The sequence below is a fragment of the Hyperoodon ampullatus genome, assembly GCF_949752795.1.
Source record: "Hyperoodon ampullatus genome assembly, chromosome: 10".
In the NCBI taxonomy this organism is placed as follows: Eukaryota; Metazoa; Chordata; class Mammalia; order Artiodactyla; family Ziphiidae; genus Hyperoodon; species Hyperoodon ampullatus.
This window is the reverse complement of record NC_136923.1, coordinates 46,777,755-46,804,033: the sequence shown is the minus strand read 5'-3', so window position 1 is coordinate 46,804,033 and position 26,279 is coordinate 46,777,755. Positions and strand designations below refer to the sequence as shown.

Genomic DNA, 26,279 nt, shown 5'->3' with positions numbered 1-26,279 from the left:
CGCCTGCCGATGCAGGGGACACGGGTTCGTGCCCCGGTCCGGGAAGATCCCACATGCCGCAGAGCGCCTGGGCCCATGAACCATGGCCGCTGAGCCTGTGCGTCCAGAGCCTGTGCTCCGCAACGGGAGAGGCCACAACAGTGAGAGGCCCGCGTACCGCAAAAAAAATAAAGATCGACCAGAATTCAGGAATTGAGGGGAACCTACAGAGTGTCTCTCACATTTGATGAGGCCAACCCACCAGGTACTGGCTTAATCAGTTTTCTCTTTGACCGAGAAGCCCTGTGATCTGGCCATGTTGTGTGGACTTTCCTTCTTTGTCCCGTTCTTCAGAATAGGATAGAGAGAAGACCTGTCCATCTTTGGCTTTGTTTAATAGAGCTTCTATTACTACTGACCTATTGCAACAAATACTCACATTCTCATCTGGTCCCTCAACAGTCACTCAGTATGCCCTCCTAGCTCCTCCAAACTCAGGGACATTAATAAAACCTTGCTCAAATCTCCTCTACTTGCTGCCTAAGAAACAGAAACTTTCTCAGAAAAGGCTTTGAGTCATCCGTCACGATCAATTCAGATCCATCTACACAAGTCTTTAAGAATGAAGAAGAGTCCTTAAGAATTGAGGCAAAAGGTAGTATTGTTATTTGTTCTCTTCTCTTTTGTATTCTTTTCAGGACAAGATCAGTCACAAGGATGGGGAGTTAGAGAGTTGGATGTCTGTGCTCAAATCATCATATTAAGTTAAACATTTCTGAGTGGTATTTTAAAATATAAAATTTCAATTGGTCGTACCATATCCCTATTGCCTACAAGTTGGTAGATGCAGTGAAATTTAGAAGGACGTAACCCACTTTCTAGCAATGTTAACAAATTTTGCTGTGTCAGTTCCCATTGTACTACAACACTCAATAAAGAAAAAATAAACTTCTAATTTTGTTATAATTACACAGGCTTTTCTGAGGTATCAATATGCCTGGAGCAAAAACTTTATTAAAGTCAAATCCAGCAACATGGTGCTCTCAGGACATTGTTTCAGGTATTATCTCAATAACCCTCCACCTTATAGTGTCCATTTGAGGGCTTCTCATCCATTCCAGTTGCTGGACTGGTGGTTGGTTCTCCTGGCATGGATGGCATGCAACGCAGATTCTATCACAGGGTGGCACAAGACTCAGGTGCCTAATTAGGTACCAGCATATTCTTGGCATTGGAAATATACTGAGGCATAGCCACTTCTCCTCACTAAACACTGTATTGCTTAAAATTAATTCAATTTTTAGCAAGTCCAAGCAGCTATCAGCTTCTTGTCATACATGCCTATCTCAACAGTTGGCTCTGCTACATAAACGATCAGATCTTCACATACACACTCGTTTAGGTAACATTGATTGCCAGCCAACATGGTTCTCTAGCCTTCTTCCCCATCGCCAGGCTCTGATAAATTCTAAAGTTGCTTTCCCCAACTTTTCTGTCTTTTGTTCCTATTATTTTCTGTAAGTGTCTGACTCCTCACCAGTAAGGCCTCTGAGTAAGATCTTCAGCTCTGAGTATGGAAGGGAAGAGAGACGCTGCGACTGGCCCTTCCAGGCTCCGTGTATGGAGCCTGGTCACGGGAGGTCTTTCAGCGGCAGGGCCAGGAGTAGTGAAGAGAGAGAAGCCTGGGATACCTACCTCAAGAACCTAGAGTGGGGCACAAAACAGCAATAGGGGTAGATGAAAAACGAAAGTGGTGCAACCATGGTCACACGTGGAGACATACTCACTGAATTTGAATTCAAACCTCTCAGTAAACCCCCACGTATTCATTTGTAAAATTCTGACAATAGGACTTCCCTGGTGGCGCAGTGGTTAAGAATCCGCCTGCCAATGCAGGGGACACGGCAAGATCCCACATGCTCCAGAGCAACTAAGCCTGTGCGACACGACTACTGAGTCTGAGCTCTAGAGCCCGTGAGCCACAACTACTGAGCCCTCGAGCCACAACTACTGAAGCCTGCGCACCTAGAGCCTGTGCTCCGCAGCAAGAGAAGCCACCGCAATGAGAAGCCCACGCACAGCAACGAGGAGTAGGCCCCACTCGCCGCAGCTAGAGAAAGCCCACGTGCAGGAACGAAGACCCAACACAGGCTAAATAAATAAATAAATAAATAAATAAACATATTTATTTATTTATTTATGGGGAAAAAATTGTGACAATAATAACCCCTTACTACAGAGAGCTATTATACCATTGAGATAGAGAATATAAACTCCACACAATAATACTTGGCTCATGTTAGGTGCTCAAGAAGATGTGGTGTACATATATATGAAATATGATGCAGCCATTAAAAAAATGAAATAATGCCATCTGCAACAAAATGGATGGATGTAGAGGTGATCAAACTAAGTGAACACAGTCAGACAAAGACAAATATCATAGGATAACACTTATAGGTGGAATGTAAAAATTGATACAAATGACAACTTGACAAAACATAAAGACTGGCAGACTTCAAAAAGACATTTATGTTTACCAAAGGGGAAAGGTGGGCAGGGGGGATAAATTAGGAGGTTGGCATTAACATACACACACGCACACACACACACACACATATATATAAAATAGATCATCAACAGGGACCTACTATACAGAACAGGGAACTCTACTCAGCACTCTGTAATAACCTAAATGGGGAAAGAATTCGAAAAACAATAGACATATGGATATCTATAACCGAATCAAGTTGCTGTGCACCTAAAACAAAAACAACATTGTACATCAACTCTACTGCAATTTAAAGTAAAAGTTAAATGAAAAACAACACAAAAAAAAAATTAGGAAAGAAATGCCTACTCTGTTACCCTCAGGCCTAGTGACCTGGGCTGGTGTCACATCCCTGGAGCCTGAGCAGCCTTGGGTCCCATGGCTGGAGTACGCTGGTGCTGAGGGAGCCAGCGGGGAGGACGTGCCAACAAATGAGCCCTGCCCGGACTCAGAGTGCCCCGTCCCCTCTAGGTGGGACTACGATCACCAGATCCAGGCAGGCCCTCCTACACCTAAGCCAAGCCTACTGCACCCAAAAGATGGTGGACCCTCTGGGCTCAAAGAGCGTTAACAAGGGACCTGGTCACCAGGTCCCCTAGTGGTAAGGTCCCCACCTCCAGCCTCCTTCCTTAGAGTAGCCCCATGTACGGACGACAGCACCCTCAGCAGAGTGGTTATGCAGGGATTGGCATCTGCCAGGGTAAGGGGGAAAAAGGAATGAGGCACAAGCCCTTGAGTCTTTGTGCTGGCACTCTTTTACAAGCCAGGAACACAACTTTCCCTAAGGCTCTGGTTGCCTGAGTCACCACACTGGAGCATGAAGAAATCCTGCCGCCTTGTGGCCGCTTCCTGTAACAACAGCTATAAACCCGCTGCTGCTGGGCACTTAATGTTCACAAGGCCTGAGGGGCGTTAAGTGATACCTGCCCTCAAGTAACGTGCTGGGTAGGTCATCGAAGAAGAATTCAAAAATGGGAAGACTTTCCAGAAGCCCATTTCAAGAGATAACTTTTACTCACACTGTTTAAGGAAAAAAAATAATAAAAGCACATGAAAAGATGCTCAACGTGGCTAATTATCAGAGAAATGCAAATGAAAATGACAACGAGCTATCACATCGCACCAGTCAGAATGGCCATCATCAAAATGTCTACAAACAATAAATGTTGGAGAGGGTGTGGAAAAAAGGGAACCCTCCTCGCTGTTGGTGAGAATGGAAACTGGTTAAGAGCCACTGTGAAGAACAGTATGGAGGTTCCTTAAAAAACTAAAACTAGAGCTACCAAATGATCCGGCAACCCCACTCCTGGGAGTATATCCACAGAAAATCCTATTTCAAAAAGACACATGGGGCTTCCCTGGTGGCGCAGTGGTTGAGAGTCCGCCTGCCGATACAGGGGACACGGGTTCGTGCCCCGGTCTGGGAAGATCCCACATGCCGCGGAGTGGCTGGGCCCGTGAGCCATGGCCGCTGAGCCTGCGTGTCCGGAGCCTGTGCTCCGCAACGGGAGAGGCCACAACAGTGAGAGGTCCACGTACCGCAAAAAAAAAAAAAAAAAAAAGAAATTAATGGTTACCAAAGGGGAAAGGTGAGCAGGAGGGATAAATCAGGAGGTTGGCATTAACATACAAACACTCATATATATAGAAAATATATTATCAACAGGGACCCACTCTATAGCACAGGCAAGTCTACTCAGCACTCTGTAATAACCTAAATGGGGAAAGAATTCGAAAAGGAATTGATATATTGATGTGTATAACTGAATCAAGTTGCTCTACACGTAAAATAAACACAACATTGTAAATCAGCTCTACTCCAATATAACCTAAAAGTTAAATTAGAAACAAACAAACAAAAAAAAGAAGAAGAAGAAGAAGAAGAAGAAGAAGAAGAAGAAGAAGAAGAAGGAAAGAAATGCCTACTATGTTCCCCTCAGGCCTGGTAACCTGAGCTAATGTCACATCCCTGGAGCCTGCGCAGGCTTGGGTCCCAAGGATGGAGGGTCCTGGGGCTGAGGGAGCTGGGCAGGATGTGCCAGCAAATGAGCTCCCGCTGGCCCTGTAGTGCCTGGTCCCCTCTGCATGGGACCACCATCACCAGATCCAGGCGGGCCCTCCTACAGCTTAACCAAGCCTAGTGCACCCAAAGGATGGTGGGCCCGCTGGCCTCGAAGAGCTTTGACAAGTCACCTAGTCTCCAAGTCTCCTAGCAGTAAGGTCCCCACCTCCAGCCTCCTTCCTTAGAGTCGCCCCATGTACGATGACGCACCCTCAGCGGAATGGTTTTGCAGGAGTTGACATCTGCCTGGGTAGGTGAAGGGTAAGCGGGAATCTAATAATTGGTACAAATGAACTACTTGACAAGCTCAAAACAGACTCACAGATTTAAAAAAGAAACTTATGGTTACCAAAGCGGAAAGGTGGGCAGGTGGGATATATTAGGAGGTTTGGATTAACATATACACATTAATATACATATAAAATAGATCATTAACAAGGACCCACTGTATGTCACAGGGAACTCTACTCAATATTCTGTAATAACCTATATGGAAAAGAATCTGAAAAAGAATTGGTATATGGATACGTATAACTAAATCACTTAGTTGTACCCCTGAAAGTAACACAGCATTGTAAATTAACTGTACTCCAAAATAAAATAAGAATCAAATTTTAAAAATGTTTAACTTATTAATAATCATGAAAAGCAAAAATAATTTTTTCTATTTGTTTTGTTGGTTAGTTGACAAGATAATACTGCACTGAGTTTATCATTTTTGTAAACCTGGGAGAAACTGGTAAATGGTTATCACACATAACCAGTAAAGTACTTCGAAAAATCTTTCCACATATCCCCAGGGATAAAGGCATTCTAGTATGTAAGACACTGAAGCACAGTGTTGCATGCTCCATTTAAATAGATGGAAAACAGACCAATCAGAAACAGTGTGATTAAGGATCCCAAACACTCCATGATGCTGGGCACAGAGAACACACATTTTCATTTTAATCAAATAAAAACAAAGGGCATTCCTTGTTTAACTCACCTGTAGAACCTGCTCTCCTGTGCCTCCTGCTTAGGGGTCCCTGGGGCTGGGTGAAACGTGACTCTTTCCCTTTGCTCAAGATGAGAGATCAGAGCTAGTTCGGAAGTGGACGATGCTGCTTGAAGGGAAGAAGAAACAACACAATGAAGAGCCGAGTCACACGGGTCAGTCTCAGCTAGGAGAGTAACCCCGGGGGAACTGAGCAAAGAGGTACCCTAAAGAGGTACAGGAAGGGTTCTGGGAGGAGATCTTGGACAGTGCTTCCAAGGAAGCCTGAGACAGTCTGGGAGGCGAATTTCTATTTAAAGGAGAACAAAATGTTTTACCTTCCTTGTTAAAGAATGGAAAATTCTCTAACTGTGGAAAACAGATGTATGGCTCCTAGGAGCAACTCCCACATGGAGACAATGGGGCTGAGTTCTCTCAAGATAATCTGGAGGTTCAATACTAGGGTGAGGGTACCAAGCGATTGCTTGAGCCCTGGTGTACCCATAGAATCACCTCTAAGGCAGGTACAGAGGGAGGACAGCTTTTACGATGGAAAAGGAAGGAAAGCCTTCTTGGAAGTCAAATAGACTCCAGGGCTCTGTGTACCTGGAAACTCTTAACATCACCATTCGGGATCAGTTAATAGTTATAAGAGAACCTTTAACTTCTTAGGGCCCAGAGAGAACAGCAGCAGAGAGGCCTTACATAGAGTTCTCCAGCATCACGCTCCTGTACAAGGCCCTCTGAACGGGTATCAAGCTGGTCCATTCCTTTTCAGTGAAGTACACAGCCACATCCTCAAAAGCCACTGATTCCTTGATTTTTTTTTAATTTTTTAAATTTTTTTATTTTTTTTTTGCAGTACGCAGGCCTCTCACTAGAGGAGCACAGGCTCCAGACGCGCAGGCTCAGAGGCCGTGGCTCACGGACTTAGCCACTCCGCGGCATGTGGGATCTTCCCGGACCGGGGCATGAACCCGTGTCCCCTGCATCAGCAGGCGGACTCTCAACCACTGTGTCACCAGGGAAGCCCAGCCACTGATTCCTGAAACAACAAGTTCCTCTATCCCAGGCCTCAGGACTTTGGTGATGGTCAAAACTGTCAATGAGAGGCTGAGAGCAGCATCTACAAGGACATATATTTAGTACTGGGTCCCTCATGTGCCTGAGAGGTTTTTGTGTAAAAGCTGGAAGGCGTAGAGGAAGAGGAGAAAAATTAAAGGCAGACCACCAGCCAGAGCTCCACAGACTTTCCCAGTTAGAACAAAATGCATCTTCACTATGAGCTTCCAAACATATGCGACCTCCAAATACACTATAATATAGAAGCTAGACTTGGGCCTGAGCATGAATGCATATATATAAAAGAAAAACTAACATATAATGGGATATGGCTGCTACCTTAGCTCTGAGCCCCTTCCCACTTTGTATAATATATTTGGGTGATTATTTGGACTGCTCACATTCCTGTCATTTCTCAATTGTGCTTTCATCCACGTTCTTCCTCATTCTTGTCTCCTTTCTCACGACCCCAGGCACAGTGCTCTCACATTTGTCCATGACTCCCCACCCCCGTGTAGAGGTGGTGAGGTTAGAGAAGCATAGGAAAGTACCGCTTACTTGAGATGGGCTACAAAAAAGTCTGTTTATCAAAGGACAACATTAAGAGCGTGAAAAAGTGGGAATTCCCTTGCTTTCCAGTGGTTAGGACTCTGCGCTTCCACTGCAGGGGTCCCGGGTTCCATCCCTGATTGGGGAACTAAGATCCTGCAAGCCTCGAGGCACGGTTAAAAAAATAAATTAATAAGAGAGTGAAAAAGCAAGCCACAGACTGGGAAAAGGAATTTCATAATACATACATCTGACATAGGACTCATATCCATAATTACTACAATTTGGAGGAAAAAAAATGACACACAATGTAAGAAACAATGGGAACGTATCTCAACAGTGACTTCACATAAGTGGACATCCACGTATGCAATAAACATATGAAATGGTGTTCTGTATCACTCCTTAATGGAGAAAAGGCAATTAAAAAACCCCAATATGATATCAAGAATGAATGAGAAGTATTTGCAAGGATGTGGAGCAACTGGAACTCTCTTGTACTGCTGGTAAAAGTATAAACTGGAACAACCATTTCAGAAGATTGTTGGGCAGCATCTACTAAAACTAACCAAATGTATAGCCTATGACCTAGCACTTTGACTCCTAAAGATATACCCCAGAGAAATGAGTGCATGTGTTCATCAAAAGGCATAAGCAAGAATGTTCGCTGCCTTCTTATTCATAGTAGTCGAAAACTGGAAACAATCAAAATGTCCATCCACGGTAGAATGAATAAATAAAATGTGGTATAATCATATAATGGAAAACTATCCAGCAATGAAAAAGTACAAACTACTGCTATGTGCAACAACACGGGTGAAGTTCACAGACATAAAACTGAGCAAAAGAAGGCAGATACAAAAAAGTAAATTTTGAATGATTCCATTTACATGAAATTTAAGAACAAATAAAACAAATATATTGTCATAGCAGTCAGAATAAGGGTCATCTTTTTTTGTTTTGTTTTGTTTTGGCCACGTGGCTTGTGGGATCTTAGTTCCCTGACCAGGGATTGAACCCAGGCCCTTGGCAGTGAGGGCGTGCAGTCCTAACCACTGGACTGCCAGGGAAGTCCCATAAAGGTCAACTTTGGGGTGGACTGCTTGGGATGGTGCATGAGGGAATCTGTTGAGGTACTGATAATGTTCTATGTCTCAATATGAATGATAGTCTTACAGGTGTGTATATTTCTAGAAAGTGAGCTATACAGTGAGTTATATGTATTATAAGTTATACCTCAATGAGAAAGCAAATTTACATATTTATATATATATAAAAGTATGTTACATATATTTTATATATGCATATGTAACATATATAAACTTATATTTATATACACTTGTATACTTTAATATGTGCATATATAAATATATCTGTACATATGCACATGCATACATGCAGGGGCAGAGGGAACGCAGCTCACCTGGGGCCTGGTTGTTAAGGACACTGTTGTCGTTATCTGACCTCTTTTATTCCTGTCTCAGGGAAAGGTAACACTCTCAGGAACTGAAAGTAAAGAAAGAAGCATTAGTGACAATAATTCTACTGACCCTAATTCTTGCATATAGCATCTGACCCATTCTTTTTGGGGGCTACATGAACTATCAATACTATTCATTAGTTACTGCCTTGTATCGGTAGCAATTCTCAAGTCACAGAGATGAGACAGCAGGCATGAGAGGGAACACAGAAACAGAAATCGTGTGGAGAATATAATTAGCACACAATTTCCCAGGTACATATTCAGCTGACTGGTTCAGCGAACAGATGCGAAGGTGGACTGACAAAACTAATTTTCAGTACTCCAAAGAAGACATCTTAGGAAAGGGGACAGAAAAGGCAACTAGGGCCTACAGTGGTACAGTGGAGAGAGTGTTATGGGCTGAAGAGAAAGCTGGAGTTCCAATTAAGATCCCTAGAGTCAGGACTTCCCCGGTGGTCCAGTGGTTAAGACTCTATGCTTCCCCTGCATGAGGGTGTGAGTTTGATACCTGGTCTGGGAACGAAGATCCTCCCTGCCACACGTTGCAGCCAAAAAAAAAAAAAAAAGATCCCAAGAATCCACACAGTCAGACAGTAGTAAAAGTCAAAATGGAATTTGAAAATAGTTTATTAGGAACATCTTTTTTTTTTTTTTAAAGATCTGATGTGGGACCTCTTTTTGTTGTTTTTTTTTTTTTTTTTGGCTGTGTTGGGTCTTCACTGCTGTGTGCAGGCTTTTCTCTAGTTGCAGTGAGCGGGGGCTACTCTTCGTTGTGGTGTGCGGGCTTCTCATTGCAGTGGCTTCTCTTGTTGCAGAGCAAGGGCTCTAGGCGTGCGGACTTCGGTAGTTGTGGCTTGCAGGCTCTAGAGTGCTGGCTCAGTAGTTGTGGTTCACAGGGCTTAGTTGCTCCACAGCATGGGGAATCTTCCCGAACCAGGGCTCGAACCTGTGTCCCCTGCATTGGCAGGCAGATTCTTAACCACTGCGCCACCAGGGAAGCCCTGATATGGGACCATTTTTAAAGTCTTTATTGAATTTGTTACAATATTGCTTTTGTTTTATGTTTTGGTTTTTTGGCCACAGCCATATGGGATCTTAGCTCCCTGACCAGGGACCAAACCTTCACTCCCTGCACTGGAAGGCGAAGTCTTAACCACTGGACCACCAGGGAAGTCTTACCACTGGACTGCCAGGGAAATCCCATATTAGGAACACCTTGATGTCTCTCTACTACTATTTTTTTCCTCTAAGTATAGATTGATTATAAGATCATTCAATTTTATAAGAGTGTTGGGGATAGGTGGTGAGAAGAAAAACACTACCATATTAAATGATCCATCAACTTCATGACATGTCTCAAATACTCCAAGTTCTAAATATTGTTGCATCAGGGAAGCCAAGCAATTTTATTTGTAAACTAATAGTTCTAACTCCCTTTCTAGGTCAGTTAACTAGTTCATCATTAGGAAGTAAGCCTTCTGCCATTCTACAGAATGAATCAGCAAGGTTTACACATTAAAGGCAACACCTGAAATACAAATAGCTGCCATCAGTTAGATTGGAAATCGTTAATAAGCATAAAAGTGCATGCACTCGTAGACTTAAAAACAACTTCCAGGGCTTCCCTGGTGGTGCAGTGGTTGAGAGTCCGCCTGCCAATGCAGAGGACACGGGTTCGTGCCCCGGTCCGGGAGGATCCCACATGCCATGGAGCGGCTGGGCCCGTGAGCCATGGCCGCTGGGCCTGCACATCCAGAGCCTGTGCTCCGCAACGGGAGAGGCCACAACAGTGAGAGGCCCGCGTACCGCAAAAAAAAAGAAAAAAGCAACTTCCATTTCAACCCCTTATCTGCAGTTTGCTATTAAGTCTCAGGGTCCATCAGACAAAAGACTTTATACAGTCAGCACACAGCCCTTTCCTCCACTGACCCTACTTAGTGAATCCAGAAAGCTATCCAGGAAGAGGAAGCTGAGGCTGTCAGGGAAAGAGCTGTCAGGGGAGGCTAAAAACCACATCTTGATAGTTGCAGGGATTCCAGGGGTGGGGTTGGGGGGGGCGGGGAATGGACGGGGAAGAGTAGCTATAAGTGTAAACAAAAGAACTTTAAAAGAAAGCACAATGTGGTAATTCCCTGGTGGTCCAGTGGTTAGGACTCTAAGCTGCCAATGCTGGGGGCCTGGGTTCGATCCCTGGTCTGGGAACTAAGATCCCACAAAACCTGTGGCACTGTCAGAAACATAAACAAATAAAACAACACAATGCAAACCTACACAAGTAATGCTGCTAAACTCATGGATGTTTTTTGTCCAAAGGTAACAAAAGCAGGGATTCATACTGAGTAACTGGGTACCCCTTGTAGTTGTGTACTCTAATTCTCTTAAATCATGATACTGTCATCGTATCTTTGTAATAAACAGCCCTTACAGTGGATACTTAATATTACTGACATATTAAACAAATGGCCTTAAGCAAAAAGATGTGATCTGTACAGTTGACACTATGAAAAGCAAATCATCTGGAAGTAGAACAGCAGCAGAGGCCGCCCTTACAAAGTACAAAACACTCCTACTTTCCTATGGGGAAAACCATAGCTATGGAGCATAGCTCCATAAACATGAAGCATAAACAACAAGCCCAGATGGGAAACAAATCACAACACACTTCACTAATGGCAGGGACCATATGTTTTGTCTGATTGATTGTGAACCTTAACAATTACGTTATGACAATTACGTTAAGAGAATGTAATGAGGAGTGAAATAAAGGATGTGAAGAGAACTAAATCAAGAAATGCTGGGCTTCCCTGTTGGCACAGTGGTTAAGAATTTGCCTGCCAATGCAGGGGATACGGGTTCGAGCCCTGGTCTGGGAAGATCCCACATGCAACGGAGAAACTAAGCCCGTGTGCCACAACTACTGAGCCTGTGCTCTAGAGCCCACAAGCCACAACTACTGAGCCGGCGTGCTGCAACTACTGAAGCCCACACGCCTAGAGCCTGTGCTCCGCAACAAGAGAAGCCACCGCAATGAGAAGCCCGCGCACTGCAACGAAGAGTAGCCCCGCTCACCGCAACTAGAGAAAGCTCACGTACAGCAACGAAGACCCACCGCAGCCAAAAATAAGGTTAATTAAATAAAATTTTAAAATAATAATAAATAAATAATGTTTCCTTAGCCCCAATACTGTGCATAGGATATTATATGCTAAACATTAGACACATATTAGGTGCTTGATGGATATAACCCCTCAAGAGATTTTTCTTTTTATTTATTTATTTATGTTGCACTGCACAGCGCGAGGCATCTTAGTTCCCCAACCAGGGATGGAACCCTGTGCCCCCTGCAGTGGAAGCCCCGAGTCTTAACCACTGGATCGCCAGGGAAGTCCCAAGATTTTTAGATTAAACATTCATATGAACCAATCCAAATCCAGGGCTCCACGTTCTCCAATTCTGTGAAGGAAGTAGCCTCCATGGGGGTGGGGGGAGAAAACCATTTCAGTCTTCTCAAAACTTTGGGTACTCTACGAATCGCTTCCAGATTGGGTTTACACCTGGCCAGGCGAGTAAGGCGAATAAAGTATCACAGACTGATTTCCTGAGACCACCTGAAAAGGGAAAGAGCGTTAAGTAGTTGTGCACAGGCCTAGGGGTAGGGCTGGGGTCTCCGCAGCCTGGACAAGATGGGGCTGGAGCGACCGAGGGGAGTGTTCTCTGCTGACAGCGCGTCCTGGAGCACAGACAGTTAAAAAATTTTGAGAACCTCGGTGTCAACACTTGAATTTGTGTCAGTATCCAAGTCTGAATAGGCCACGGGCTGTCCTGGGGACGAGAAACTAGGCGTCCCCAGCCCGCCAGCGCCCCCTCTCCATGCGAACGAGTTGAGCATGGGCATTGGGGTGAGGACCCCGGGAGCAGCAGTAGCCGCGCTAGTCTCCCCCAGGGTCCTTCCCGTCCTGTTCAGACCAAGCCAGACCCGCTCACCGTGGGCTCTGAGTGGCCTCTGCCCCTTTCCAGCAAACAGAGCTTTGGGGAACCACTGGCGGGTCTTCACAAACCAAACCCTCACGCGCTAAAAGCAATGGCTGAGCCGGAAGTACGTCATCACAGTGACCTGTCAACCTATAATTTCCCTTAAATTCTCTCTAGTGATCTTAGAGGACCCCACATCTCGGTGGTTCCTCCTTCTAGTTCCCACCAGACGAGCCTGAGGAAAAAATGGCGAGGTAGGTGTCTTCCTCTCAGACTCCGCGTTTTAATTTTTTTGGCCGCGCCGCACGGCTTGCGGGATTTTATTTCCCTGACCAGGGATCAAACCCTGGCCCTCGGCAGTTAAAGTGCAGAGTCCTAACCACTAGACTACTAGGGAATCCACGAGACTCCGCATTCCAAGTCAAGGAATAGGACTTGGCTTGTCCTAACCTTAAGGCCGGAGAAGGAAGCAAGGCCTTCATTCCATTGGATATCAGGTGAAGGGGCGGGGCCCAGCTGAGCCAATGAGCAGCAGAGCCTGCGAGGTCGTCCTTCCTCTTGGAGGCAGGAGGCTCTTCCCTGCCGGGACAGGCCCGGCCCCTGCCTGGCAGATTTTCCACCTACTGGTGAGTCCCTCCCTTCAGGGCCTAGAGGAGAAATCAGGGACCTGGAGAGAGAGCTGAGCTGGGCTGAGGGCCTGACCTGGACGGGGTGGAGACCTCAAGACAGAGGAGGCACCGAAACGTTTGCTTAATGAATGAAAGTCGAGGAACAGAGTAGCGCTCTTAATATATATCCAGAAGACCCTTAGAAAGTCAAAAAGGCGGTGCTTTTCTGTCCTGCATAGGGAGAGCCACCATGAATGAGAGAGGGAGGGTAAGAAGCGAATCCGGGCCCCAGCTAGAAGCCTACACACAGTCCTGCAACCTTTCTTAGACTTGTCCACCACTTCATTTGTCCACCACTGCCAAATGTCCTCATGTGTCTAGTTCCTTTCCCCTGGCCACTGTGATGGCCCACATGGGGCTCACAGTTTACAAGTCTTTTCATCTCACACTGCCAAGAAGTCTGTGTCCAGAGGAGCATCCAGTCCTCAGCCATATCCTACTGAGGCCGACACTTCCCTGGGATCCATGAGGCCCTTGTGTGGAACCCAGGTCACATCTTTTCAAGATAATCTCAAGTCCTCAATCGTCTGCATAACCTGAGAGCTTTATAGGAATGTCTGTGGTCACCTCCAAAAGACCTTTAAATATGTGAGAGCAGGGGTTAGGATCTCCCTGCTCAAAAGAACCTGGAGTTTAAAGCATTACTGATAACATTGTTACAGAAGAGTGTCAGCTTACTACAGGGCACTTCAGTACTCCTGAGGAGTAAACATGATTTCTCTTTCCCTCCCACTGGGATGTTCTCAGATATAAGTCACTGCTCCTACTCTTTGACCTATTTTCCATGTAGAAGATATGGAGCCTGGAAATCATGCTGACAGTTGGAGAAGGCCATTCCCAATTCCCATCAACCAAAGATACTCGGTTAGGTAGGTTTGCCGAGGCAAAATCAAAACAACCTATGCCAGGGAATTCCCTGGTGGTCCAGTGGTTAGGACTCTGAGATTTCACTGCTGAGGGCCTGGGTCCGATCCCTTGTTGGGGAACTAAGAACCCACTAGCTATGCAGTGAGGCCAAACCAACAAAAAAAAAAAACCTATAATATAACACTCATCTTAGAACAGCAATGTAGTTTCAGCAAAACATCCCTGTTCCTAATATTAAATTAATGCAATTTGAATATTATCGAATTTGAATGTCCAGTTGTAATTATGTAATAACCTATAAACATAGGAAATTTATATCAAGCTTCAAGGGTACAATATTTACAAGCTTTAAGGGTAAATTTTTTTTACACATTTTACAAATTCTTACTCATCCAATTGCTTTAAACATAATCCATATTAGCATATTTTTAGCCATTTAGAGCCTGCCTGCTTTGCATAATTCGTGAAACTGCACCTAACGTCGGCCAGCCATGGATAAGACAAACTCTGGGGCCGTAAAAGACCCCAAACCGCTGCTGCCCTTCCACGCTCTCTGAAGGGCAGAGACTCCCACCTTGCTGTTGAGCAACACTGCCTAGACAAGTAAGCCTCCTTTCCAATTCGCCTCTCCACCCCATCCCCTCCCCAGGATTCCCTCGCCTTCTTCCCCTGCTGGGTTAGCCCTTCAGTAAGGGACTTCCCCTGTCCTGCGATCTGTACGGAGGGCGCCCAATGTAGTTTGTTGTACAATAGTGCCATCTAGTGGTCTTACCTTTTTCTTTTTCTTTAAAAAATTTTTTTGGATTGAGGTATAGTTGATGTACAGTATTATATGTTTCAGGTCTTGTCTTTTCTTGATCATCCCTCAAATCCTTGAACTCACCACAGAATTGAAACAATATAGATATTCTTGCCTCTTCAGTTCTTTAATACCATTTATTGAATGCTGGTTAGATCATTACTAATGGCATTGAATCATCATGCCACCCATGAATATTGGCTTCCAATGACATCCTCAAAGGTTATTACGATAACTGCAAATACAAGTCTTAGGCAGAATATTCAGGAAAATATTAACTGTAATAGGTTTTCTGGTCATGTTAAATTTACCATTTGGAATGTTATAGTCTAATCACTGAATCACATATTGTACAACCACAACTGCTCTTAAACTGCTGTCTTAGTCCATTCAGGCTGCTAGACAAAACACTATAGCCTGGGTAACTTATAAAGAACAGAAGTTTATTTCTTACAGTTCTGGATGCTGGGAGGTTCAACATCAAGGCACCAGCATGTTTGAATTCTGGTGAGGGCCCTCTTCCTGGTTCATAGACAAGGCCTTCTTGTGGTGCCCTCACATGGAAGGGAGCTAAGGAGCTCTGTGTGACCTCTTTTGTAAGAACACTAATCCCATTCATGAGAGCACCTACCAAAAGCCCTACCTCCTAACACCATCACATCAGGATTAGGATTTCAACGTATGAATTTTGAAGGGGACACAAACATTGAGACCATGGCAACTGCTATAATCTTTGCGTTCCTGGAATGTGATGCCTTTCAATGTCGGTTATCCTTCTCCCTTCCATACCACCACCACCAACGGGGAGGATAAGCAATGGGCCCATGCGAAGAGTAAGAAGAGCAGTTCAATTCACCCAAGAAATGAATGTCCCCTTCCAGCGCAGCTTAAGACTGACCCAGGACAGCATGGCGTCACTGCATCAGTGGGGGATAAGAGAGGACATCTATCAGAAAGCCTGTTGAAAGCCCTCAGAGAAGAGAGGTGTGGCCACCCCCAGAGAACTGCCTGACATGTTGTGCGGGGAAGAGTGACCACCCTCATGGCCAAGAGGGTGAAATGCACAAGATAAAGGATATTTGCTGCCACCTCTCTTGTTGTTGGGTATTGTAGCCCATAAGCAGCACTGCAGTAGGAATGCAGAAGAGCACGAGCTGACACAGGGGCCCACACATGCAGCCCACCCCAAGGGTTGACAGCAGACCCACAGTAGCCCAGAGCCTTGAATTCAAACCTGTGCCTAAGATGAATGAGTTACCCCGAATCAGTCAGCATCATTCTGATCATGTCAGAATCCTGTGGGATTCTGTGTCATGTGATCCTGTGTCATGTGATCCTGTGGGAAAAACCCAGGCTGGCCGCCCTCCTAGAAATGAGGTCCAGCCATAGGGCCCTGGCACAACCCTACAGGTGTGCATTCTGGAGCTCTTTAGGACACCTGGTCAGCCCACACACTGAGTAAATGCTCAGAGAGCACCCCAAATGGGACAAACAGAGCACAGGGCCCATAGAGATCACAATCTACTCTCGGAGAACCCCATCTGACAGTCTTATTTGACCTAGCCACAACCAGGCAACAGAAGATGACTTTAAAAATGTAGAGGAAGGGGGGACTTCCCTGGTGGTCCGGTGGGTAAGACTCCGTGCTCCCAATGGAGGGGCCCAGGTTCGATCCCCGGTCAGGGAACTAGATCCCACATGCATGCCACAACTAAGAGTTTGCATGCCGCAACTAAGAGTTCGCATGCTGCAACTAGGAGTTCACATGCTGCAACTAAGAAGTCCACATGCCACAACTAAGACCCGGTGCAGCCAAAATAAATAAATAAATAAAAGGATAAAAATAAACCAATTAAAAAAATGTAGAGGAAGGAACTCCAAAGTGCAGGACCCCCTGAACACCCTGGGCACATGTCCTGGGGTGGGACCCTGTTTTCCTTGGTCTAATGGTGGTGCTGGGCATGCATTTAAGTGCATGGCCAGAGAGTTGCACATACCATTTCACAATGGCCAGAGGTTGGTCACATGGCCAAACACACCTGCTGAAAAAACTGGAAAATTTAGCAATTTCTATGGAAGCAGGAGAGAATGGAGACTAGGTGACGAGTAACAGTCACTACCATGTCCATTGCACAACAGAATGCAAGATAGACTGGAAATGTGAATGTCTAGCTTTCCTATACTCTAGAGTGAAAGAGAGCAACAGAGAAAAATGCTGGGAAAGGCCAGAATAGCCCATAAGGCACATCAGTACCTATAGGAAAGAGTAGCCCCTGAAGAGATACAATCCCATAGGTGCGTGACATGGCAAATGGAACAAGGGCAGGATTTCAACTCCCATCTGTCCCTTAGACCAGTTCCTCTTTGCACGATTATCATAACCACACAGGATAGACCTGGAAATGGCTCTAGATTCAGCCACTGGTAATGTCACACACTCCTCCCCCTTGTCAACTACTTGGTGCTTTTTCAACACATTTCTCCATATTTATACAATACGTTAAAATAAGAAAAACATATAGCAGGTCTGATCTCTATCTCCTCCACACACTGAGAAAGGCTGTAACTCTCTGGGCCACAGCTCGGCAAATATTCCCAAGGAGAAGGTCTGGGGAACGGGAGACTCATGTTATGTGTCTCATCTCTCTCAAAAATCATCACATTGCATTGGCTGCTAATGAATATCTACAAACTTGTTCAGTGTTTTTTTTTGTGTGTGTGGTCCACTTTGAAAATTTTAAAAATCCAAAAATCCACCTCTTCTCAAGATGTAGAAAAACTGAAGAAGGGACTTCCCTGGTGGCACAGTGGTTAAGAATCCGCCTGCCAATGCAGAGGACACGGGTTTGAGCCCTGGTCCGGGAAGATCCCACATGCCGCGGAGCAACTAAGCCCGTGCGCCACAACTACTGAGCCTGCGCTCTAGAACCCATGTGCCACAACTACTGAGCTTGCGTGCCACAGCTACTGAAGCCTGTGTGCCTAGAGCCCGTGCTCCACAACAAGAGAAGCCACCGCAATGAGAAGCCAGTGCACCGCAACGAAGAGTAGCCCCCACTCGCCGCAACTAGAGAAAGCCCGCATGCAGCAATGAAGACCCAACACAGCCAAAAATAAATAAATAAATAAATAAATAAATAAATAAATAAATAAATAATTTTAAAAACCTGAAGAATATGGCCCCACCCTTACAAAAAATAGCCAGACTGGGACCTCCCTGGCAGTCCAGAGATTAAGACTGCTGGAGGCGTGGGTTCAGTCCCTGGTCAGGGACCTAAAAGCCCACATGCTGCATGGCACAACCAAAAAAAAAAAAATAGCCAGATAATCTGAAATTTTTCCTTGAACACATCAGAGAGCTGAAGTCTCAGGGCAAACAACTTACCTAAAATCTAAGGAAAGACAGACACTCTCAAGGTCATTCCTTGTATTCATCTCCTTTGGGGACAGTCCACCTTCCTGACCAATCCTGCTATGGAGAAGCTCACCACTGCAGAGTTGGAAATAACATTGAGTCAACTGGAGGGAAAACAAAAAATACAAAACAACAATAACAAAACAACCAGCATATAAATTCACTGTAAATAGAATAAGTCTATCTTGGGAATTCCCCGGCAGTCCAGTGGTTAAGACTCTGCCCTTCCAATGCAGGGGGCGTGGGTTCGATCCCTGGTCGGGGAACTAAGATCCCACATGCCGCATGGTACGGCCAAAAAATTTTAAAAAATAATAAGGCTGTCTTTAAGAAAACAGACAAAAGAGGCTGTAGTGAGAAAGGCAGAGTCAAAGTGGTAAGCTTCAAAAAGTCTTAAGGCTAGATAGGATCAAAGAAAGGGGAAGAGATGGGGAAAGGGCATCTGGGGGAGCAGAAAAAGCACAAGCTCAGAGGAAGAAACTGAAACAGTGTGTGTTACAGTGAGTGGAGAGGACTGCCTGGAGCAGCGTCTGGGGAGGGCAGGAGGTACAGCTGGATTGGGATAATCAGGCCAAGAAGGGGAGGACCTGCTAACCTGCACTAGGGGGACACACAGAACAAGATTACATTTAAAAGTTTCTCTCCAGTATGAATTCTCCAATGACGAATAAAATTTGAGTTCTGAATGAAGACTTTCCCACATTTCTCACATTCACAGGGTTTTTCTCTAACATGAAGCCTTCAGTGCTGCTTCAATCCTGAACTTTTTTGTTTTTTACAACTTTATTGGAGTATAATTGCTTCACAATGGTGTTTAGTTTCTGCTTTATAACAAAGTGAATCAGTTATACATATACATCTGTTCCCATATCCCTTCCCTCTTGCGTCTCCCTCCCTCCCACCCTCCCTATCCCACCCCTCTAGGTCGTCACAAAGCACCGAGCTGATCTCCCTGTGCTATGCGGCTGCTTCCCACTAGCTATCTACCTTACGCTTGGTAGTCTTGTTGAAGCCTTTCCCACACTCTGCATTTGTAGGGCTTCACCCAAGTGTGGATCCATTGATCTTGGGGTTTTTTCTTTTTTCTTCCCTTTTCTTTTTTTCTTTTGGATCCATTGATATTGATTTAAGCTGACTTTTTGCTTGAAGGCCTTGCTGTAGTCCTTGCATCTAAAAGGTTTCTCTCCAATGCTGACTTGCTAGTGCTGAGTTGAAGTTAAAGGCTTTGCCACACTCTTTACACACCTGGAAACTGCAGATGTGTGAACTGACCCCAACATTTTTTTCTGATTTCTTATGTGCATGACATCTATTTTTTATAGGAATTTTCTCATTATTTACTCCCTCCTTTGCTGAATCTCTCTTATTTTTCTTCATTCCATCCCTTATGAGACTTCCTGAAGGCCTCTCTATCTTACTCTCTGATTCACAGGTAACTTGAAAACCAGGTCCCTGGGGAAGGTCTCTTAATGTTCCTCTGAGGCCAAGTCACGGGATTCACTTTTCTCAGAAATGTCTTATTTTGAGGCCTAAAAGCATAAATTCAGCCCTGATTTCACAACCTGAGAAAAAATAATAAATGCAAATGTTAGAGAGGGAACTAGATCATCAAAGATACGCCTGTATGCTGTAAATACACAGCTTTTGTAATGTTTACAAATTGGTTTCACAGAGCATAGGGAATGAAGAAAGACAAGGAAAAGGCCTGGGACCCAAAAGGGAAAGGGGCTACATCTGGTCTCACGGCCAAAGATGCAAAAGAAGACGAGATAATTATGGTTGGTCCAAGAGAGTAACATTGTTGAAAATGGAAATCTGATCATGGGAATGGCCTCAGAAGACCAAAAAAGAATGAAAAGTGAAGAGGATATTGGGTTGGGTGGGCTGGTGAGACTCCTCTTCATCAATTGTCAAACAAAAAATTAAATTAAATAACTTAGATATTCCAACTTAGGGGTATGTGATGAATGCTATCACGAAGCTTGCAAATTACCTGAAAACATAAGCAATATAAAAGATTAGAGAAAACCACAGTGGGCCAGGAGAACACAGATCAAACTTCCACCCACACTGACTGACTAACCATAACTGCAAGGTAACATTTGGCCACCATGATTTAGCCCTAGGCCGTGACAAAATTTCAGACTGGATGGCTTAACAGAAATTTTCTTATGGTATAGGAGGCTGGAAGTCCAAGATCAAGGTGCCAGCTGGCTGGTATCCCGAGGCCTCTCTCCTTGGCTTGCAGATGGCCAACCTCTTGCTGACGCTTCACACGGTCATCCCCCTATGCATGTGCACCCCCAGTGTCTGTGTCCTAATCTCCTCTTCTCATATGGACACCAGTCTGACTGGATTAGCGACCACCCTAACAACCTCATTTTAACTTAATTATGTCTTTGAAGATCCTGTCTCCAAATACAGTCACATGCTGAGGTACTGGAGGTTAGGGCTTTAACATATAAAGTTGGCGGGGGGACACAATTCAGTACACCTGCCATATGCTGAACCCATCCCCCACCTAAGCACTGAAGCCTCACCACCTCCCTATGGACACGGTCCAAGTATGGTCCCTCCTCCTCAGCCCCAGCAGTTGCTATTCCCTCTGCCTGAAATGCTGCCCCTAAATATCAGCACATCTTGCTCCCTACTTTGGTCTCTTGTTCACATGTCCCCTCATCAGAGTCTGTCCCTGATCACTCTATCTATCCCTTTCTATACCCCTTCCCTGCTTTATTATCCTTCATAGCATTTACCATTACTTGCCATAAAAATTTATACATCGTGGGGTTCATCCGTGTTTAACATACACCCAGGATTTCTCGAAATCATGTATGGTAAGGTCACAGACAAGGAGACAACTGCCTTGGAAAGAAGTACTTACAGTTCCTGAAAAGAGGGGGCATGCCACACCTCGCAGGGGGCCCATGGGGAAGCACCATGGGGTCAGTCAGGAGGCAGAGGAGGGGGCAGAAAGCATAGGCAAAAGCCTCTATTACTAGAGCGGTGGGAAGTTGTTAGGTGGGGACGTTCTCCTGCTGGGCAGGAAGCAAAACACAGATGTTGGGGTCTGTGGTTGGACGGTTTCTAATAGGATTTTTGCACACCAAAAGGGGAAATATAATCAACTTTGGCTGTTAGTTTGACCCTATGATCAATGGATGCCAAATCATCAATTACAACATTTCTAAATGTTGGTCAGAATATCCCACATTTTTGGCGTTACGCCAATATATTCAAATGTTGGTTCATAAGAGAATAAGCGAATGAGTTTCCATATGACTAGTTTATGCCTGTCCTCATGTACACCCATGTCCTAAGGGTAATTCTTGCTGCCACCACTCAGGTTCCAGGCTTCATCCTGTCCTCTCAGGCCAGGTGCACCTCTTCTCTGTACCTATCTTGTCTTACCTGAAACCTCACAGAGGCTCCTTTTGGTGAATATAGATGGATGTATCTTTACCTCGGACACAGTTTCCATGAAGTGCCTGCACTGGCTTACCTCAAAATTCAAGTGGACAGAGGTCAGAGGGAACAAAGCTCACCTGAGGCTTGGTTTTAAGGGACACAACCTGTCATCATCTAGCTTCTTCAATTCTTCTTATGGAGAAGAGTATGATTCTCAGTAGCTTAAGGCAGAGAACGATACATCAGCAAGATGGACTAATCACAACTCCCATAAAGAACCTCTCCCCCAGGTTCTGTTTTAACATTTAACATTGTTTGTACTGGCAGCATGATTCTCTGCTCACAAGAGGAAGATAACAGGCACATCTCAGAATGCTGAGACAACGCAGAGATCATTCCAGTAAGGAGCCTGAGAAAACTGTAGGTTCCATGAATCCAGATTCATAATCACAGGATCACAGGAAAGCATCCAGGAGAGGAAGTTGGGGGAGATAATGGAGAGAGGATTTATAAGCCAAGAAGAAATGTGGAGCCCCCAAACTGTAAATAGAGTTCCCGAGAGACTACACACCAGAGATAGGAAAATGTTTATTAAATATGCAGGCATCATTAGAGCGAGACTGAATCCATAGCCTGTGCTTTTCAACACCACTGCATCTGTCTGTAGTATGAATGTGCCGATTAAAGCTCTATTATCAAAAACCTCAATTCAAGATCCGCTTATCTGTCCCACAGGACAAGGATAGGCTATTGATGTGATCTTGCCCTTTTAAGTACTTTATTCTTGTGTACTCAATGCTACCTAGCTTATGTAGAGTATTAATGTATTTCTATTAATACGACCCAGTAAAATTATACTCATAAAGTGACAGAACTGAACAAATCAATTTGCCCACTAAACAAACAAACAAAATGTACATACGGTGTGTTGAAAAACATAGCTCCCAATATAAAACCAATCTAGAAAGAGTGACAATATATTGAAGTTCCTAGCCACTCTTGGCTAAGTTCTCCACATATGTGTGGTGTGCCTTTAGTTTATCCAGTGGCCCAGTACTAACACTAGTCTGATGTTTCCCTGCCTCCCCAGCACCATTACCTCATGCTCTTTGTCATGTATTGACACTGGCTTAAGGATCATTTTTTTTTTTTTTTTTTTTGTGGTATGCGGGCCTCTCACTGTTGTGGCCTCTCCCGTTGCGGAGCACAGGCTCCGGATGCGCAGGCTCAGCAGCCATGGCTCACGGGCCCAGCCGCTCCGCGGCATATGGGATCCTCCCAGACCGGGGCACGAACCCGTATCCCCTGCATCGGCAGGCGGACTCTCAACCACTGCGCCACCAGGGAGGCCCAAGGATCATATTTTTAATTTAATTTTATAGGAGCCTAAACAAACTATGTGATGCATTCAAATGGCAGATATAACTATTGTGAATTATCAGTGTTCCCTCCGTGCGAATGGCTTACTGAGAGTTGACTGTGTCTGGCTTCACGTGATAAGAATAGACTGATGCTATTCAGTCTATTCAGTTCCCTCCATGCTCCTGGCAATGTGTGAGCAATGTGTTGTTTCCTAGCATGTAAATGCTTTTAATAGAAGGCAGCAAAAGTAACTACTCTTTGATATGTGATGTTATTAAGATATTTGTAGTTTTCTTTGAAAAGAGAAGCTGGTGTGATTAGGTACCTTTTGTTCCATTAACAGCAATAATGAAGATGCTATCCCTCCTCAAAAAAAAAAAAAATGCAGGCAAACACTGGAAGACCTTGAAAAAGTCCTTAACTCTCAACCTCTGTTTTTTTCCTATATAGAAATAAGATAGTTGGACTAGACCACTTCAAATGTCCTTTTAAGCAATAAAGTCAATGAGTCAAAGGAACAAAACTGAAACAAGACTTACAGATGGTTTAACAATAAATTTTGATGACTCCCTACTACTATTTTTTTCCTAAGACATATCAATGGATTTTAAGATTCTTCATTAATTTTATTGCTCTGGCAAGGGTGGGGAGAAGGTAAGTTGGAAAAAAAAAAGAATGGTAGTCATGTTAAAATTACATCCCAAGTTATAAGGCATGCCCCAAATATTACAGTATTATAATAGTAACCTACTTCCAAATCCCACTCTGTGTCAGCTACTTAGTTCATCACTGGAAAACAGGGATCCTGCTGTGGATTGATTCTGCGAGGTACACTCATTAAAGACAATGCCTGCAACACAACAGCTGCCACTGGTTAGACCACAGATTCCCAACTGCATAAAACTATATGTGCTGGTGGATCTTTAAACTTTAACTGGTTTGTTTTGAGACAAAATGATTGCTATTGTCACACCCAGTTCTCCTCCCTCTGCTCATACATCACGCATGAACAGCAAGACAAAAATCTCACAACCCAATTTCAGGTCTGCAGTTTCCCCAAGTTCATGGCATTCTGACTCTAAAGACTTCCAGGGGGACTTCCCTGGTGGTCCAGTGGCTAAGACTCCACACTCCCAATGCAGGGGCCCCAGGTTTGATCCCTGGTCAGGGAACTAGATCCCACATGCCGCAACTAAAGATCCCCCGTGCCACAACTAAGACCTGGCACAGCCAAATAAATAAATAAATAAAAAGATTGAAATAAAAATTAAAAAAAAAAAAAAGACTTCCAGGAAGGTGAGGGAAGCAAGGCACGTGGGTCATGGGAAAAGTTGTCAGCTCATGCTAGACACCACAACTTTGTGGGTAGAAAGACTCTATTAAGGACAAAGAGTAGTTAAAAGCATGAACTGAAGGACACAAAAGAAAACACAACACAAATTCTCACACATAAAGTTCATTTCACAGAGCTTCTATCCAATATTAACACAAGTAGTGATTTCTTGCAAATAGAGTAAATAGGTACTCCTTGGACATGGATGTTCTACTTCTCTTTGTACCTATTTGTCTGATACAGTGGATATGATCAACAGACTTCCACATGTGGTTGCCCTATACAAGATTTTCTTAACAGCAGCACTAATAGCATTTGAGGCCAGATAATTCTTTGTCGTGGGAGACTTCCCTGTGCATTGTAGTATATTTAGTTGCATCCCTGGCCTCTAGATGCCCACTAGATGTCAGTAGCAGCCCTATCCGCAATTGTGACAACAAAAAAAAAGTGTCTAAACATTGCCAAATGTCTTCTAGGAGAAAGGCGCAAAATCACTGCCAGTTGAGAACCACTGACCTATACTGATATATTCACACATTCCTTGAAAGAGCAAGATGTGGTTGAGAATGAGAAGCAGAGAAGTATGGGTGCGGTTGAGACTTAAGTGGGAGATTGAGGAGAGACAGCATAAAATCATAGATTATAACCAGTCATTGACAGTTTTGAATACTCACCTAAGGAACTTGGGTTTTGTTTTATAGACAAGAGAGAATCATTAAAGGAACTTCAGAAAGAGGGTGATACGATTTGATTTTCATTTTAAGGAAATTTTCTTGATCTAAGAAGGAGAGAGGATTGAAAAGACAACAGCTATCACAAAACTCTCACGTGGTAACTATGGAAAATAGAGCAGAGGATGTGGAAAGGAAATGGCCAACCTGCTGCATCTGTGAAATGGAATCATTAAAACGTAGTCTATTTATGAGGGTGCAGGATAGAGAGGAGCTGAAGGTTTCCATGAGGTTCCTGGGCTGAACAAGTGGGCAGGTGGTGGAGAAAACAGGGGTTAGTGTGTACCTGTGGGTAAGGATAATAAGTTCATTTTTGTACATGTGGCTCCCAGATGTTATTTATTTTTTTTGGCCATACCACGCAGCTTGTGGGATCTTAGTTCCCTGACCAGGGATTGAATCCAGGCCCTCGGCAGTGACAGTAAGGAGTCCTAACCACTGGACTGCCAGGGAAGTCCCCCAGATATAGTTTAATCCAAATGGGTAAATAGTCCTGTCACCTGGTGACACTGTATAGAGTTAGAAGAGGGACAAGAGTGGATCCCTAGGTGACTACTTATCTTTAGAGGGTGGACAGAAATGGAGGAAATGCAAAGGAGGCAGGAACAAACAGGTCAGGAACATCAGGAGAAAGTGGTGACCCAAGAGCCAAGAGGACATTTTCAAGGGGTGTAAGTTATCAACAGGGATACATACTGTAGATGATGAAGCCCGGGAAGCCAGGCGCTGGTAGTAACCTCAGTTCAAGGAGTTTGGTGGGAGCAGAGGTCAGTTGCTGCGGGCTGAGGAGCTAGTGGACAGACAGAAGAGAAATAGAGAGTAGCTGTCATGAACCAGAACTACTTTCACAACAACTCCCACTCTGCAGGGCAACAGCCTCCAGCCCCACCTGCAGGTGGAGCTGGCATCAAGGCTCTCTGGATGGACCATGTCCACCTCTTATGTTTGCGCTGAGTTGATTTTCAGTTTCCATATTAACATCACCATGTGCTGCTTCCCTCGGGTATATCTGTCACCTTTTCAGAATACTTTTGCTTTATATATCCTGGGGGTTCTTTTTGT

General features: G+C 44.5%; 1 long non-coding RNA gene across 4 annotated transcripts in view; it reads right to left on the bottom strand.

Annotated features, from left to right (window-relative positions):
- The window catches only part of LOC307059298, a 42,746-nt gene extending 16,766 nt beyond the window's left edge, over positions 1-25,980 (bottom strand). For 2 of the 4 annotated variants that reach the window (XR_013811117.1, XR_013811118.1), the window contains exons 1-5: positions 25,914-25,980; positions 19,371-19,945; positions 18,354-18,458; positions 8,603-8,685; positions 5,581-5,695 (exon numbers count right to left, since the gene is read on the bottom strand). This is a non-coding gene — a long non-coding RNA (uncharacterized lncRNA). Of the gene's footprint in view, positions 1-5,558; positions 5,696-8,602; positions 8,686-18,353; positions 18,459-19,370; positions 19,946-23,904; positions 23,958-25,913 lie in introns of those variants that run through there. The other 2 variants (XR_013811119.1, XR_013811120.1) reach the window with 2 other exon arrangements.
- Between the last annotated feature and the right edge of the window lie 299 nt (positions 25,981-26,279).